Source organism: Heloderma suspectum, chromosome 1, assembly GCF_057233095.1.
Source record: "Heloderma suspectum isolate Gila_16-S chromosome 1, 16-S_ref, whole genome shotgun sequence".
NCBI classification, from domain to species: domain Eukaryota; kingdom Metazoa; phylum Chordata; class Lepidosauria; order Squamata; family Helodermatidae; genus Heloderma; species Heloderma suspectum.
In genome coordinates, this window is record NC_139458.1 from 347298351 (window position 1) to 347304515 (window position 6165).

At 41.8% G+C, this 6165-nt stretch overlaps 1 long non-coding RNA gene across 2 annotated transcripts in view; it reads left to right on the forward strand.

Moving 5' to 3' along the window:
* The first annotated feature begins 113 nt into the window (after positions 1–113).
* LOC146359642 (uncharacterized) overlaps positions 114–6165 on the forward strand; it is a 33269-nt gene continuing 27217 nt past the window's right edge. For both annotated transcript variants that reach the window (XR_014786735.1, XR_014786734.1), the window contains exons 1-3: positions 114–290; positions 610–805; positions 4932–5054. This is a non-coding gene — a long non-coding RNA (uncharacterized LOC146359642). The remainder of the gene's footprint in view (positions 291–609; positions 806–4931; positions 5055–6165) is intronic.

Genomic DNA, 6165 nt, shown 5'->3' on the forward strand with positions numbered 1-6165 from the left:
GTGGCCCCGCCCACGACGTTCTGACGCCTCTATGCTCCGCCCACGGTTGCTGCCCCGCCCTCGCTCTGTTTTTACATGTTTTCTATCTGTTCCAATCAGAACTCGGCAACGTCACTGTCAGGAGGTTTGCTCTGCGTACTCTTCCGCCCGCCCCTTTCGCAGCGAGGGCTCGTGCGCAGCCGTGCACCCTGTCCCTCGGGAATGGGCACGCGCTTGGGAGGGATCGCTCGCTGGTGGTTTGAATCCTCGCCTTACCTGGGTGGACGCTCCCCTAAACCCTTTGTTCAGAGGTGAGCAACTTGTGGCCCTCTAGGTGTTTTGGCCTGCAATTTCCATCAGCCCTCAGCACTGGCTATGTTGGCTAAGGCAGGCGGGAATTGTGGCCCTCCAGATGTGTTGGCTTACAAGTTACCCACTTGACGTGAATACGGCTGGGGTTGCAATTCATTTTTCTGACTCGAATCCAGCCTTTCCCAATCTGGTGCCCTCCAGATGTGTTGTGCTACAACTCCAAACATTCCCCGGCCATGCTGGCTGGGAGGTGTAGTACAAAACATCTGGAAGGCACCAAGTTGGGGGAAGCTGCTCTAACCCTTGCATCTTTTCTAGCTAGTGAATGAGCAGCAGAGAACATAAGAAGAGCCGTGCTGGAGCAGACCAAGGGGCCATCTAGTCCAGCATTCTGTTCACAACACTGGCCAACCAGCTGTCAACCAGGAACCATAAGCAGGACCTGAGTGCAACAGCACCCTCCCACCCATACTCCCCAGCAACTGGTGTACATAGGCTCACTCTGGCACTGGAGGTAGGACATAGCCATCAAAACTAGTAACCATTGATAGCCTTTTCCTTCAGGAATTTGTCTAACCGCCTTTTAACACCATCCACATTGGTGGCCATCACTACATTCTGTAGTAACGAATTCCATAGCTTAACTATGTGCTGTGTGAAGATGTACTTCCTTTATCTGTCCTGAATCTCCCACCATTCAGCTTCATGGGATGACCCCAGGTTCTAGTATTTTGAGGGAGAAAAATGTCTCCATATCTACATTCTCCACACCATGCATAATTTTGTACACCTCTATCATGTCTGCGCAAACACCAAAAGCTTTCCACCACCCTTGCACACTCATGTTTGGGAAACCAATACTACTTTCTGCCTACCAAGAAATACATATCGCAATAGGAGGTAGAGGTTTGTGAGTGACCTTGCACTGGAAAAAGCAAGTGGGAAAAGTCACGGTGTGCAGAATCGAAGCCCAAATAAACTAGCCCTTTTCCTACTTGAAGAATTAAATCTAATTGTATGGTTTCTGGCAGATAGCACGCTGGAATCAGGATCACAGGAAGCTGCCTTATACTGAGGTCAGACCATTTGTCCATCTAGCCCAGTATTGTCAACACTGACTGGGCGAAGCTCTCCAGGGCTTCAGGTAGGAGTTTTTCCAGCCCTACCTGGAGATGTCAGGGATTGAACCTGGGACCACCTGTATGCAAAGCTTGTGCTCTACCACCAAGTCACAACCCCTCATAATTAGGAAAGGGCCTCAAGTTCCAGCTTCTAACACTGTCAGCCACCCACTGGCATAGTAATGACTTTACTTTTTCTCCACTGTGAGCTGTAGTAGAAATAAGCACCAGTGAGGTTGGATGGTATAGAAAGGAACATAGGCACCCTCCAAAACTGGTTGCAATCCTATATCCACTTGCATGCTTCTGATTAGATCTGTATAGGATGGCACTGTATTCTGGCAACACAGAAAAGTCCTGTCCTATTCAGTACTCTAATAGAAAAGTTTGGCCCTCAAGTCTGCTCTTAACCAGATTTGCATATCCCCACCCTAGAGTATACATGTAAATAAGATAGTTTGACACATGCCTGCACTAGGGATTCATCAACAGCATTGGGCCAGTAACTAGTTTACCAGAACACTATAGTCATTCAAGGCTCCAGAATCCACTCTCCAAAGTAAACTGGCATCAACTCCTTTTGTGACAAGTGCCACCTGCTTTTCCGATACTGATTAGGCAAGTGGGGGAAAGGGAGAATAAAAGGCACCCAGGGTGGGGTGGATTTGGCCCAGGGGGTAGCAGTTGATCTTTAATCTTTCTGTGATCTGATCAAGCTTTCCACTTGTCTTCTGCACAGGTTGTATTTTTACACTGCACAGTAGTTGGCACCGACAATGGTGTGTAACCTGTGAACTAGAAGGCTCCTCTTTCAAATCTCAGCTCAGCAAAGCACCAGGTGGCTGCATTTGGACCCAACACCTATTTTAGTGTTATGGAAATGACCCTCTTGGACTTTGGAGTCCCCCCCCCCCAAGCACCGCTGCAAGAAGGGGATGAGATATTTGGCTTCCATTTTCAATTAACCACCTGTTGCCCTTATATGCAAACCTCAGCAAAGTGTTGTTAATCTTAACTATGTTTAATTGAAAGTACAAGTAAAAGCTCAGTATGGCTGGAGGGGGAGGGGAGAGCCCCTGCAGTCCTTTGTTCATCCAACACTAAACCATAGTTTGGCTGGTTCAGTTGTAATGCTAATCAGTGGTCTAGGCAAACAACTGGCTCATAGGCTTCTCCATCCCTTCAAATCTTACACAGGGCAATGATTATTTCCTATTAATACAAGAGTACTATATGGGTTTCCGAAAAGATGAAACTCTAAGCAAACTATAATGCTACGCATTATTATAGGCACTGACAATGCACCCTAAACAGAATTACCTGAGTGCAAGTTCCACTGAGTTGAACAGAATCCACATTCAAGTAAGCGTTGTAGAACTAGTTATAAAGTGATTATCTGAGGAATACTGTCAGCACAAACAAGATTTCACTCAGAAATGTCATGCTTCAAAGTACTTTGTCCAGAGCCCAAGGTCTGATCATCATGTACTTAATGCTACTATTTAGAACAGCCTTCTCTAACCTGGTATCCTCACAGATGTGTGGGACTATGACTCCCATCATTCTCAGCCAGCATGGTCATGTTGGGGAAGGCTGATGAAGGGCACAATCCTACCTTGATAGCTGCCGAGTATCCAACTTAGGGTGGTTCTGGCCACCCTGTATTTTGGGCGACATAGGTGATTTTGCCTGCCTAGCCAGGGAGCTTCGGAGTGTGTGTGGGGTGGTGGTGAGGGGGACCATGCTGCACATAGGAAGCTGCATTAAGCAGCTTCTGCAATTTCCTCCCTGCCCCCAGGACCACCCACCTTTCCCCATTTCTGAGCACGGAGACGGGAAGAACCGTGCCAGCTACAAGGGGGTGGGGAGCGCAGTTTCTGGGTGCCAAGGTTAGAGCCCTGGTTCTGAGGCTGGATCCCAGAAAGCAAAATATTATGTCCCCCAGACGCTGTCTAGGGGACATAAGATTGTGCCCTTAGAAACTGAGGATACCCCCAATCTATGTTTTCTAAGGCAATTTAGCAAGGGACTGCCAAATACTCAGAATAGCCTTACTCATGGCAACAGCCAGGGTTGGGCATAGTAAGTAAAGAACATAGCAAAATCTCCATTGGTATCCAAGTAGCTACTAGACCTACTGTCTGATAACCTAGTTATGAACACTGTTCTATTCCAGACTGACATCCCAATTTTATTTTGCTAAAATGAACTAACAAAGTAAACTGCTATGTACTTTGCTGTGAATTTTATTTTATGCTGGATTTTATATATTTTATAGCACTGATATTTTTGAAAGCCACACACACACACTAAACCATGTCTATTTTCCTTAGGAAATAACCAAGTTGTTTGTATGACTATGGGCATTTCCTATTTACTTAGTTAAAAAACATGACTGAGTCAGGCAACCATGGCCCTTGAAATAAATACAGCAAAAAAGTAAATGATTAGGAATTCTATATTCCCATTCACTACATAGAAGATGAAAACCAAACAAAGACACGTTTAATCAATATAAAATTATATTTGATTAGCAGCTTATTCACTGGATTTAAATTTTATTATCCTAGCAAACGGTACACTAGAGAAAACTGATTTAAAAAGTGGAAACAAATCCATAAAACACTCAAGGAATTTAACAGATTACCAAACAGTTATTACATGCAGAAATATGCAAAGATGATTCAGTTATATTATCTGTGAAGGCACTTATCTCAAGCTACCGTTCATTTTTTTAATAAAAGTATAATGTTTATCAGCAGTGTGTTTACAGTATAAAAGGCATATATACAAAATGCAATATAAAAGTAAACTTGAATAGTGCCTTTCACAGGAGGGTATCTTACAGTTCAATCCTATACGTGTCTACTCAGAAGTAAGACCCACTGCACTCAATGGGACTTACTCCCTGGTAAGTGTATACGATTGCAGCCTGAAGTTGTTCCAAAGTTTTACTATCAGATGTTGAACCAACACTGCTTTGCTTTGGTTGCATTAAAGCAAATAATGTCTCATTTCAATACCAGAGGTATTTTCAGCCAACATTTAATTGGTACCTTGGGTAACAGCAGCAGCATCTATTAACCCATTCACACTGCATTTTCTAGCACATGTACAGTATCAACAAAGTTCAAAGAACTCATTCTCCATCACAGCTTTGTACAATGCAACAGCAGATTTTTTTTACATCTAAAAAGAAGGAAGTTTTAGTCATACATTCTATAGGTTCTGTTACAAAAAGGGTAAAAAAAAGTTCCAGCAAGAGGGCCTGCCCTAGGATAGAAAGTAACTGAAGAGTATAGCAATATTTACAATACAATTACATGGTTATAGAACATTTATAAATACAGTGCATATGTGTGTGTGTGTGTGTGTGTGTGTGTGTGTATATATATATATATATATATCGAGGAGGAAAGCAATGATGTTTAAAATATTTAAGTGAAAACAGTTTATTCAGAAACCAAATGTGTAGCAATTTTGTATTTTTTTCTATTTTGTTTGGTCCCAACTGCAAAGAAGACTGTTGGAACATACTGAAGACTTGAAACATCCACACAGAAAAAACAGATTGTGCAGACTACAATATATCTTGGATGCACACTAGAGATTACTTTGAAACAGACTGACAACTGAAAAAGGGTAGGTTCACCAAAGGTATGAGTAAGCAAAATAGAAATGGGAACTCAAGAATATCCTTCAGATTTGACATTCTACATTTGAGGCCTCTGAAGATCTGAATCTTACTTATTTTGGTCTAGCACACTCCTCCACCATAAAAGAATACCATTCACTTGAACGTTTTGGATGGCCAGTAGAGAATAAGTGAGGCAGAATTTTTTTTTTTGGTAAACATTCCAAAATGGCAGAGTTACATCACATACATGACTCTCTGCATATAAATACTAACAAGCTTAATTAAAGCAATTTGGGATATACATTTGTGAACATTAAATCACTACTCCGTAGTTGAAAACAGTAATAGGCATAATGCAGAAAAGAGAAGTTTGCTCAAGTTCCATTGAAAATTAATGGGCCTCAAATGTTTACCTCCTGTGCACTTAAAACGTATTGGTCTCAATGATGTGCACTTAACTTAATTGATTGCACGCAATGAGTTTAGATGATGAAAATTTTGTTTTGAAATTTACAAAGCAATTTGACATATGTATTTACCTGCAAATAGATTAGATTTATCTGGCTTTAACCAGGAATATATTATATTTTATTGCAGGATAAATATAATAAAAACTTGCCAGTTTAACTGGAACTCCTAATATTAATCAAGGAACAACCCTCAAAATCCTCTTTAAAATTGGACTTATTTTACAAAAACAAATCTAAAAAGTTAGAATAACTATACACTGCATCCTCCTTTATAATGCTAAAGTTAAATATTCTGAGGTCTGGTTCACACTTCGGCTCCGTACATAGAACCTAAGTCTTGCTCCCAAGTACTGCAAAACAATCTGACTGTGTACGGAACTGGGCATGAACAAGATGCCCTGATTCACACTAAAAGCTCTACGTACACTGGGGGAGGGTCCATAAGCTGTCTCCTGTACCCACTATATGTAGAACATATGCATGGGGCCAATGCATGAAACAGAACTTAAATGGTGGAGGCACTGGAACAATGCGCTTCTTGAAGACAGGTACATACTTAGGTATTTTGCATTAGTCTACAAAGCACTAATGACTTTTTATAGACTAATGTATGTTTTCACATGAATATCTGGTCAAAAGACAAACA